This window comes from Chenopodium quinoa, unplaced genomic scaffold (genome assembly GCF_001683475.1).
Source record: "Chenopodium quinoa cultivar QQ74 unplaced genomic scaffold, ASM168347v1, whole genome shotgun sequence".
NCBI lineage: Eukaryota > Viridiplantae > Streptophyta > Magnoliopsida > Caryophyllales > Amaranthaceae > Chenopodium > Chenopodium quinoa.
Window position 1 is genome coordinate 1,163,198 of NW_018742903.1, and position 12,142 is coordinate 1,175,339.

Genomic DNA, 12,142 nt, shown 5'->3' on the forward strand with positions numbered 1-12,142 from the left:
CACAATGGGCCCCGGCTTTTTAGTGTTCGTGCCGGATCCAGAAGACACAGTCGTATGGCCGGCTGGTACCAGTTATGATGGCGCCTGCTTTGGCTGCTACGAGGCGGCCATCAAGGCTAGGCTGCGCTTCCCACTACATCCAGCTGTTCAGCGGATCTTGGATGGGTATGAGTTGGGGTTATGGCAGTTAGCCCCGAACTCCTGGGTCAACGTACTCGGCTATGTGGCCGGGTGCGAACTGCACGGGGTGGAGCCGAGCTTCGAGGCTTTCGCCCACATGAACTACCTCAGCCGGACCCCGAAGGCAGGCGGTACCGGCTGGTATCAATTGACGAGCCACAGGGGCTACCTCATGACGAGAGGTAAAGCAAACAAATGGAAGGACTGGCGGAGCACCTTCCTCATCATTGAGAGTTCAGACACAAAGTTGAACAAGCGCTTCAACAGGTGGAACAGGAATCCGCCCCTTCTTGCAGGCGGCCGCAGCATGCCGCCTGTTCCCCCCAAGGCTAAGAAAGAGATCCTAGATAAAGGACTCTTCAAAGTAGAGTCGAAGGTGAACTCTACTTCAGGGGTACGAGAGCAAGTACCCCTACACTGCGTCCCGAGCTTCAAATGGCTCTACGACGAGTACTTTTTGGCCGCCTGTGGCCTCAGCAGTCGGTGCTCAAGAGGTAGTCGGCCTGTCGAATACTCTGCTGTTCCGTGCATTTCTTGTTATGACTTTTATTAACTTTGCTATTTGTTTTTGCAGCGGACGCCATGAGCAAAATTACCGCCTCCAAGACTGCGGCGGCCATGTTGCGGGCCTCCATCATGCAACAGTTTTCAACCGACTCCCCCAACAAGGGGGCACCCTTGGTGGGCTTCGAACCTTTCACCCTCTTTTTGGAGTTGTGTTTATGCATATACTGACTCTTTTCTTCTTTTTTAGACGGGCGCTCCAAGAGCTTCTTCTTCCCAACAGCCGGACCCCAAGGCCCGGAGGACGACTGTTGCGAGCTCTCCTGGTTCTGCCAGGAAACATGCGGCGGCTGAGAAACAGCCGGCCACTTCTTCTAAAACTCCAGCTGGGCCACCTAGAAGTATGAAATTGTTCTTGTAAATTTTAGACTTGCTCCCTCCTTTACTAGGTCTAATCCATTTGTTTATGCTTGATGCAGCCGGCCCTCAGGAGCCTGACTTGGTCGAGGTGGCCAAGTCTATGATCAAGGTCGTTTCTCCAGCTGAAAGGGAGGCGGTCAGGGGTGTCGGCACCCTTGACCTAGACGGGATTGCAGGGGTCCTTGCTGAGGTATACTTAGCATATTTTTGAGTATTTGAATTCCAGGACGCCTGTTTTCTTTTTGTTTGGAAACTGACGCCTGTTCCCCTTTTTACTTAGGCCCTGCTCCGAGTGAACGGCCTTCGGAAGCCGCTTGACCGGAAGAACAAAGAGGTAAAGGCTGCAAAAGCTATGTCCGCCTCTGACTGTGATAAGGCAATGTTTCAAATTGCCCAAAATGAAGTTCTGACCATTGATATTCTTTATTATCAGGCGCAGGCTACCACCGCTATCCAGACTCAGTTAGAGGTGGCCCAGAAGAGGAATAGCGAGCTGGAGGCGACCATCAACAACCTCAAGGCCGAGCTGAGACCTCTTCGCCAAAAGATGTCCTCATACGAAACCTTGGAGAAATCCTTGGCGAGCGTAAAGGTACGCCTGGTGACCCAGGAGAAGAGTCTTACTCAGGAGCTCTTGGAAAAGGCCGAGAAAGAAAAGAAAGAGCTGGTCCGGGAGATGATGGAAGACTCTGCTCAAATCCAGCGCATTACTTGGGGCCGCCTCTTCCCCAATGCCGACTTTTCCTCATGGGAAAAAACGTACCGCCAGTGTTCTGATAGATATAATCAAGAGATCCTGGCGGCTGCTGAGGAAGAGGCGTTGGAGGAGGAGGAGGAGCCGGTAGTGGCGCTTGTGCCGCTTGGGGGTAATGCATCAAAGAAGGATGCAGCTGAAGCCGAGTCCAGCAAGAAGAGTGTTGACCAGGCGGCAGCTGCTAATATTGAAGATCTGCCCCCTTTTTAAGCTTTATGTCTTCTTTCCACGGCCTGCGTGCCGTTTATTTTGTATTTACCCGGCCAGGGGGCCGGGGCTCTGAATATTTTGCCGGTCTTTAATGACAGGCTTCTTTTTAATGAATTTTTTTGTTTTGCGACAAATTTGTTTAAGTATTGAATATTCTGATATCCAATTGTACACTATACCGACTGTTTTACATGGCCAATAGTTGCAGACAGGTACGGATAGTTAGTCACGCCGCCTATGCCCCTGGACGACTGGTTGTCTGTTTCCAGGCTAGACGATCAGTCGGCCATTTATCCAATCGGTATTCGAACCATTTTAAAGATTGGATCCCCTTTAGGCAGGCGGTTCTGTCACATAAAATTAACCAAGTAGGAAAGTGGTTTCCTACTTGTCATGTTTTTAGGCTAGAGAATTTAGGCCGTCTAGGCCGACTGTTCCCCGCCATATTTAATCTAGTGTGAGCCGGTGCTGTATGAACACCTTTTTAGTTTCATACTAAATTTTTAAGGAGTGACCAAGTAAACATGATTGTTACCTAGTCGCCAAGTAACTGAGTAGTAGAGGTATCAAGCGGTGGGTACCGGTTGTTCCCCTTTATTTGCCAATGTTTGTTGGCTTTTAACTCATAGGTTGTTAACCTAGCAGGAGTAGTGGTTGAGAGCCCCTGTTTGCTAAAAACAGGCGGACGACTCATACCTTTTAGGCTCCATACTAAGTTTGAGAGAGTGACTATGAGTTAACTTTGGAGTTACTCAGTCGCCGTCACTCCTGCTTGAGTAGTAAAGGTACCAGGCGGCGGAGGCCGGCTGAACCTTTTGATTTGCCAATGTTTGTTGGCTATTAACTCAAGAGGTACCCCCTACATTTATCCCAAGTAATACAGGCGGTCATCTGACTCAGATGTCAACTGCTACCACTGGTTTGGTTAGTGATAGAGTTATCTTTGTCTCAAAAACGGCTACGTGGTTGCCCTTGGGGACAGTCGTATAGGTGCCGTGTAATTAGTTTATAGAGCAATGTTCCACCCAAAAGGGATCTGCTCTCTGCGACGAATTTCATCCGGAGGGATGCCGCCGGACGCCTGCTATGATGTTGGGGCAGGTCGTATTAGTTTTGAAGATTGGATCAGTTGGCTTGGCGCCTGGTCTGATCATTCGGCCTGTGGCCTTGGTTAGTTCTTGGTGACGTAGGTGCTAAGTAAAAGGAGGGTAGCCGCCTGTTTAGGCACAGGGTCGGCCAGGCCCTGATCATTTTTAGTTAAGTATAAGGGGGGTGGCTGTGTATTTGGAACCAGTCGGCCCTCTTCTATGGAGAGTAGCCGACTATATGTCCAGACGGCGTGCCCCTATGAAGATAGAGTAAAATACTCAATGGAGAGTAGCCGACTGTAAAGGTACAGACGGCATGCCCCTCTGAAGATAGAGTAAAATACTCAATGGAGAGTAGCCGACTGTAAAGGTACAGACGGCATGCCCCTCTGATGATAAAGTGAAATACTCAATGGAGAGTAGCCGACTGTAAATGTATAGGCGGCCTGCCCCTCTTAAGTAAGAATAAAAATTAAACATGGAGAGTAGCCGACTGTTTGTCAGCAGGCATGCCCCTCTTAAGTAAGAATAAAAACTGAGTATGGAGAGTAGCCGACCGTTTGTTAGTAGGCGTTCCCCTCTTAGTACAAAATTGAATATTAAGTGCAAACTTTTATTAAGTAGCCCTTGACTATTTACATCATTCAAAAGAAATATTTCTTAAGATTATCTACATTCCAAGTTCGAGGCAACGGTTGTCCGTCTGGTGTTCCCAGACGGTAGGTACCGTCCCTGACCTCTTCACAGATTCGGTAGGGTCCTTCCCAGTTGGGAGTTAGTTTGCCAGACTCATTAGCCCTACCAACTGCTTCCATTTTTCTAAGTACAAAGTCCCCCACTTTGAGTGGACGCCTGTGTACTTTTTTGTTGTATGATCTAGTCATTCTCAGGCGGTAAATTTCATGGCGCCAGACAGCATTGCCCCTCCTTTCAGGAAGTGAGTCTAATGACAGGCGCATGGCTTCCCAGTTTGCCTCTTCGTCATATAGCATTACTCGAAGAGTCGGCTCGTAGTGTTCTATTGGAAGAACAGCTTCCGCACCATAAGTTAGGAGGAATGGAGTTTCTCCAGTTGCCCCTTTTTCAGTCGTCCTAATGGCCCAGAGAACATGTGGTAATTCATCCGCCCATAGGCCGCCTGCTCGTTCAATCTTTTTCTTGAGACCGTCTGAGATGATTTTATTAAAGGCTTCTACCTGGCCGTTTGCTTGTGGACGGCCGACAGATGCAAAGTAGTGTGAAATTCCTTGGTCACCCAACCAGCTTTTGAGAACAGACGTCTCAAATTGGGGACCATTATCAAAAATCATAGACATGGGAACCCCGAACCGAGTGATGACTTTTTCCAAATGATGAAATTACATCCTTCGTCTTGATTCCCTTTACAGCCTCCGCCTCTACCCATTTAGTGAAGTAGTCGACGGCAACAAGTATGTACCTCCTTCCGCCTGTAGCAGGCGTATATGGACCCAGAATATCCATGCCCCACTTAGCAAACGGTAGTGGGCTATGAATGGTAGTGAGGTCAGTAGCCGGACGGTGAATTAGTTTGCCAAACCTTTGGCACTTGTCACATTTTTTCACCATCACCATCGCATCTGCTTCTAAAGTAGGCCAAAAGTAGCCCTGCCGCCTTGCCCGTTGAGCAAGCGTCCTACCGCCTATATGGGAAGCACAGTAACCAGAGTGAAGATCGTCTAGTATCTCTCGTCCCTTTTCTGGAGTAACACACTTTAAGAAGGGTTGAAGGTACCCCCTTTTGTGAAGTTCTCCCTTTATTATTTCAAAACTGGTTGCTCGTTTTTTCAGTGCTGCCGCCTGTTGATGATCATCCGGCAGGGTACCGTTTGTCAGATATGCCCTGATTGGATCCACCCAGTTTGAGCCTCTGTCTAGGATTCCAATAGGGTCTTCCTCGATGCTTCTCTTCTCCATTACTTCCCAAAAAACAGTTCGAGGAGTATCACAGGAGGCGGATGATGCTAATTTTGACAGTGCATCCGCCTGGTTGTTTTCTGATCTCGGCACTTGGGTCAGATGGAAATCCTCAAGGGAGCCGACTGCTTGTCGGACCGCCTGTAAATACTTGATCATGGCCGGATGGGTTGCTTCGTATTCGCCATTGTACTGACTCACTATCAATTGTGAATCGGAACAGGCGTCTATTTTTCTTGCCCCTACCGCCTTGCACATGCGGATTCCGGCTAGTAAAGCTTCATATTCTGCCTCATTGTTTGAGGCCTGAAAACTGAAGCGTAGAGCATACTTGTACCTGTCGCCCTCTGGCGACTGACATATGACGCCTGCTCCACAACCATTTGAAGTAGAGCTTCCGTCCACATATACCTTCCAGACTTGGTCTGTAACTTGAGAGTCCGGAGGACGAGTCATCTCAACAATAAAGTCAGCAAAGGCTTGCCCCTTCACTGCTTTTCTAGGCTCGAAAGTAACTTCGAGGCTCTGCATTTCTATGGCCCATTTGATCATTCGGCCTGACGACTCCATGATGGTCAGTGGCCGCTTGATAGGTTGGTCTGTATACACGACGACTGCATGTGCCAAAAAGTAGGGCTTCAATTTTTTAACAGCCATGAAGAGTGCAAGACCAAATTTCTCCACTAAGGGATACCTCAACTCGGCATTTTTCAGTACATGACTGACAAAGTAGACCGGGAGCTGACAGCCGTCTCTTTCAGTAAGGAGAACAGCGCTTAACACGTGATCAGAGACGACCAGGTACATGTAGAGTACTTCTTTGGGCAAAGGGCTGACCAGCCTCGGCAAGGAATGCAAGTGAACTTTCAATTTCTAGAAGGCCGCCTCGGCATCCGGCCCCCATTCAAACCTTGACTTTTTCTTAATTGCCTGGAAAAAGTATAGGCATTTGTCGCCTGATCGGCTTAGAAATCTTCCCAAGGCCGCCAGACAACCTGTTAACTTCTGAACCTCTCGGATGGTACGAGGCGACTGCATGTCAATGACCGCCTGCACCTTCTCAGGGTTCGCCTCTATTCCTCTCTGATTGATAAGGAATCCGAGAAATTTCCCAAACTCAACTCCAAAGACACATTTCTTGGGATTGAGCATGACATGGTGCCGCCTGAGTGTGGCGAAAGTTTCTCGGAGGTCCGACAGATGATCTTTCTCAAGTTTTGACTTGACAATCATATCATCAATATATGCCTCGACATTTCTCCCAATTTGATCAAAGAACACAGTGTTTATCATTCGCTGGAAAGTGGCCGGGGCATTCTTAAGACTAAACGGCATGACCGTGTAACAGTATAACCCTTGATCAGTGACGAAGGCCGTCTTCTCCTAATCTTTCTTCCATAAAGGAATTTGATGGAAACCAGAGTAGGCGTCCATAAAGCTCATCAAAGCATGGCCGGCTGTTGAGTCCACCAGGTTATCAATTTTAGGCAGAGGGTAACTGTCTTTGGGGCACGCCTTGTTTAAGTCTGTGTAGTCTACACACATTCGCCAGGTGCCATTCGGCTTTTTAACAAGCACCACATTTGCACCCCAGTCTAGGAAGTAACATTGCCGAATGAACCCTGCATCAAGTAATTTTTTAACTTCGGTGGCTGCCGCCTGACTTCTTTCTTCGCCATGGTTCCGCTTCTTCTGCCGTACCGGCTTCTTTTTCGGATCCACGGCCAGTTTATGTACCGCCAGATCAGGACTAATGCCTGGCATTTCATGGACTTCGAATGCAAAGATGTCCTTGTATTCTTTCAATGGTTTGTGAAAGTCGTCACCCAGGACTCTCAGAGCAATCGTCCCAACTTTGACTGTTCGCTCAGGACGTGAATCGTCTAAGATCAAGTCCGTATGCTCACCAGCCGGCTGAGGGCGGAATTCATCCGACCGCTCCTCTGCCAATGATTGCTATTTTCTGTCTTTTCGTGCGGCCCCTGTCTGGGATGCCTTTCTCTTCTTGCCGCCTGCTTCTTGAACAGGCGCACTCTCCTTGACATTGTCAAGGTCTATTTTTCCACCACTCGACCCAGTGGCCATAACAGTGGGCTTGACATCCGAGAGATAGCACTCTCGGGCCATCTTCTGATCTCCCCTTAGGGACCCGACTGTTCCATTATCCCTCTCAAACTTGAGCAACATAAGAGATGGGATTATAACAGCCTTGGAATTATTCAGGGTTGGTCGTCCCAGAATCATGTTGTAGGCCGAGAGTTCTTCTACTAACAGGAACCGGACTACCATGTGTCGTCCTTCCCCTTTTTTGCCCAGGCGGATGGGTAAATCCACTCGTCCCACTGGGTAGACGACTCCTCCTCCAAACCCTACTAAAGGGTGGGATGCCGGATGTATGCAATCAGTCTGATATTTTAGTTTCGACAGACATTTGCTACTGATGAGATCTGAGGAGCTTCCGGTATCTATGAGGATTCGGCCAACTCTCTGGTTGGCCACTTTACATTCAATAACGACAGGGTCGTCATGCGGCCCTCTTACCCCTCCTAGATCTTCTTCAATGATGACAATCTCAGGAAATGAATATTTGGAGGGCCGTTCTTGGTGAACGGAATTTACATCTAACCGTCTGATATTGTCTTTGTTGCCCCTAATAGTGGGGCCGCCTCCTGAGAAGCCACCTGCAATGGTGTAGACGACTACATCATCTGTATCGGAGCTGTCGGCCTTTTGATTCTTTTTTGTCAACTGCTTTTTTGAGGAAGTGTTCCCCGTAGATTTCTTGACATAAGTGTCAAGATCACCTTGCTCAGCCAGGCGGTCCAGATACCGCATGAGACTGATGCATTCATTGGTGTGATGACCAACATCTTCATGATAATCACAGAATTTTTCTTGGTTCCGATTGTTTGCAGAACCCTTCATGGGGACCGGCTTCTCAATTGAGATCCGTCCCTTGATTTCCTTTAGGATAAATTGGCTATCCTTGTTAAACACATACTTTGGGGAGTATGGTTTGAATTCTTTTTTCTTCTTCTGGGACGGCTGTTTAGAGGAAACAGTTGCCCAGACCTCTTTTCTCTTCTCGTCTTTGTTTGACGACTGCTTCTGTCGTCCTTCTCTTTTGTCGGACCTTTTCCCGTCTGACTGTTTTACCGTACTACAAAGATCAGTCGCCTGTATATAGGCTTCCGCTTCAATCAAGGCCTCTTGAAGAGTCGCCACCCTCTTTCGGACCAAATCAAATTTGAAGGTCGACCCGTCTTTGAGACCTCTGAAAAAGTCAGTATAGGCTACTTCATCCGGTAACCCTTGAATCTGTATTCTCATCAGGTTAAACCGCCTGATGTAAGAACAAAGCCCCTCCTTCTCGCCCTGCTGAATTGTTCCTAAATCAAGGGTCGTCTTCTTCGCAGGGATGTTCATGGCGAAGTTGGAGGTGAATAATTAAGCAAGCGTCTTGAAGTTATTTACACAACCAGTCGGCAGGTTGCCGAACCATTGTTGTGCGATTCCTTTGAGAGTCGCTGGGAAACACTTGCACCAAGTGGGATCATCCAACCCTTGAAGGTACATCAGGTTGGTGAATGCCATCAGATGGTCTTCGAAAATAGTAGTGTCGTCATAGGCGCCTACTAATACATTTTTCACTTTGGCCGGCTGAGCGGCTTTAGTAATTTCCTTGGAGAAGGCCGACGGCTGTTCACCAAGTCTAAGCAACCGTAGCTGCCAGTCCATAGGTTGGACATTTTTTGCTGCATGTCCACCAAACGGAGGTGGCTGTAAAAAATACTGTTGTTGCGGTACAAACGGTAAGTTTGGTACCGCCTGGTCGCTATGAAAGCCGGACTGACGGGAGGTGCCGCCTGACTGACTCTCATGATACGACTGAGTATGCCTCATTGAGGTATTTCGCAGACTGTCTTGGAAGTTTGAAGTAGAGGCCGACTCTAACAATCAGCTACTCTTCTTCTGCTCTAGCAGTAGCCGAGCGTCTGTGTATGTTTTCCTCGACCCGTCCGCCTGAATATGACGAACAGGTTTCCTATTTCCTGGAGTAGGAAAACGGTATTTTGTGAAATCAAGGGCAGGTGACTTCCACTTCCTAGATTTAGGATGAGGGGTCGCCTCTCGCCCTTGAACTGGTTTCCTCTTCAGTGAAGTGGAGGGTTTCTTAGCCGACTGCTCCTTGTCCAGAGCAGGCGGCTTCTTGTTGATCAACTCTTGAATTTCTCCCTTGAAGTCCCTCATGAAGGTCATGAGTTCGTTCCTTGTGATGGGAGCAGACCCATCAGTCGGCTGCTGCCGAACAGGCGGTGCGCTTGCTGGCTCACTTCCAGTTTGAAGATGTTCCCGTTCCCTCCTTTCGGTATGACGGGTACGTCGGGCCCTTAGGGTCCCGTCTGAAGCTGTGTGAGCTTCAACTTCAAATTCATTCTCAGTATCGTGGTCCGACTGAACTAGAGGGTCGTCTAGGGGACGTCTCACTTCAGGATTTGGTACAAACGTGGATGCCATCTCAGAAGTACTCTCCCCACAGACGGCGCCAAATGTTTCGGGGTTTTCTGATGTCCTGCGGGAGAGTTACAATTCCGAGACTGGAACTGGACGCCTGTACCTGCAAAACAAATGGATGCTCCGGATGATTGGAGATCCGCCTCCGACGGTCAAGTTAGCACTTGATTAAGGAGTAATTAATGCGGAAATTAATGTGATTGGGTCTCTCTAGGTGAGAGTGTTTAATGTGTGTAATCTGCTTTTTAGCGTTATCTCCCTTAATGAGGATTAAGGGAGGTATTTATAACCTCGGGAAACGTGTCAATCTAGGTTTAGGTTAACCTTGGGCTGATTGGGCTTCCCTCGGAAGTTGGGCCTAGGTGACCGGTTATCCCAGGTGTCATGGGAAGGACACGTGTCGTGTCGTAATTGGTCCATAGTGGACGGATCATTGCTTGACACGTGGCAGGCTCCTATTGGCCCATGTGACGGACACATGGCGGAACCTGATTGGTCCACTTGTCAGATGGTGATTGGTGGGGAAAAATCCCCTAATCACCACCCAAATGGCAGATGTTCTCTTCGACAATTTCACCCAAAGGGGCATCGCCGGATGCCTGCTCATGTTGAAGCAGGCGGTTTTTTTAAGATAAAATCTGGCCTTTGGCCTCAAATTTTGCCCGGTTGTGCATTGCACAAACAAGACTACAATATACAATAATTAAGAAAATCTGGCCTTTGGCCTCAAATTTGGCCCGGTTGCGTATTACACAGCCGGGGCTTTGTACAAAACAAAAATTAAATAAAGCATTTCTTTCATTAATACTCTATTTACAAAAGATTACAAGTCTTAGAAGTAGTACTTTTTCAAGTTATCTACGTTCCAAGTTCTGGCTAGTTGCCTGCCGTCTGAAGTTTCCAGGCGGTAGGTGCCGCCTCTAAGTTCGTCAAAAATCTGGTAGGGGCCTTCCCAATTAGGGATTAGCTTCCTTTGCTCATTGGCCTTGCCGGTTGCCTCCATTTTTCGTAGCACAAAATCTCCCACTTTCAAGGGCCGCTTGTGCACTCTTTTATTGTAGGCTCTAGTCATTCTTAGGCGGTATATCTCATGACGCAAGGCGGTATTGCCCCTGCGCTCCGGGAGGGTATCCAATGCTAGACGCATGGCCTCCCAATTTGCCTCTTCATCATAGAGCATGATTCCGAGTGTTGGCTAATAAATTTCAATTGGCAGGATGGCTTCAATGTCGTATGTCATGAGAAACGGGGTTTCACTGGTTGCCCCTTTTTCAGTTGTTCTGATGGCCCATAGGACATGAGGCAACTCATCTGCCCATAGACCGCAAGCTCTTTCAATTTTCTTTTTAATACCGTCTGAGATGAGCTTATTGAAGGCTTCAACCTGACCATTTGCCTGGGGGCGGCCAGCGGATGCAAAGCAATGTGAGATCCCTTGATCTCCCAACCAGCTCTTGAGGGTAGGCGTCTCAAACTGAGGGCCATTATCAAAAACCATAGACATAGGAACCCCAAACCCGGTGACAATGTTTCTCCAAATGAAGGAAATGACGTCCTTTCTTAATGCTTTTGACCGCCTCTACTTCTACCCATTTGGTGAAGTAATCTATAGCCACCAAAATTTATTTTCTTCTGCCTGAAGCAGGTGTATGAGGACTAAGATGTCCATGCCCCACTTTGCAAATGGAACCGGGCTGCAGATTGCCGTCAGGTCAGTAGCCGTATGACATATGAGCCGGGCAAATCTCTGGCACTTGTCACACTTCTTCACCAATTACATGGCGTCTGTCTCAAGAGTGGGCCAAAAGTAGCCTTGCCGCCTGGCCCTTTTTGCTAGAGTTCTTCCGCCTATATGTGATGCACAAAAGCCCGAGTGCAGATCCTCTAGAACCTCTTTGCCCCTTTCAAGGGTAATGCACTTCAGCAACGGCTGGAGGTACCCCTTTCTGAAGAGCTCCCCCTTATAGATCTCGAAGCTTAAAGCTCGCTTTTTCAATGTTGTCACTTCTGAAGGGGCATCTGGCAAGGTGTCGTCTACCAAATAATCTCGGATGGGGTCCATCCAGGTAGAGCTTCGGTCAAGAATTCCAATGGGATCATGTTCAATGCTTTTTTTTTTTCCATTACTTCCCAAAAGACGGACCTAGGCGCATCACAAGTGGCGGATGATGCCAACTTAGACAGGGCATCCGCCTGATTATTTTCTGACCTGGGCACCTGACTTAGGTGAAATTCGTCAAGTGTCCCGGCCTCATCTTTGACCACCTGCAAATACTTGATCATTATCGGATGGGTGGCCTCGTAGTCACCATGGTATTGGCTGACGATCAACTGAGAATCCGAACAGGCGTCAACTTTCCTTGCCCCTACTGCCTTACACATGCGGGTTCCGGCGAGCAGGGCCTCATATTCCGCCTCATCGTTTGAGGCTTGAAACTTGGACCGTAGTGCATATTCATATGTATCCCCTTCCGGAGACTTGCAAATTATGCCTGCACCACAGGTCGTTCATTGTAGAGCTCCCGTCTACATATAC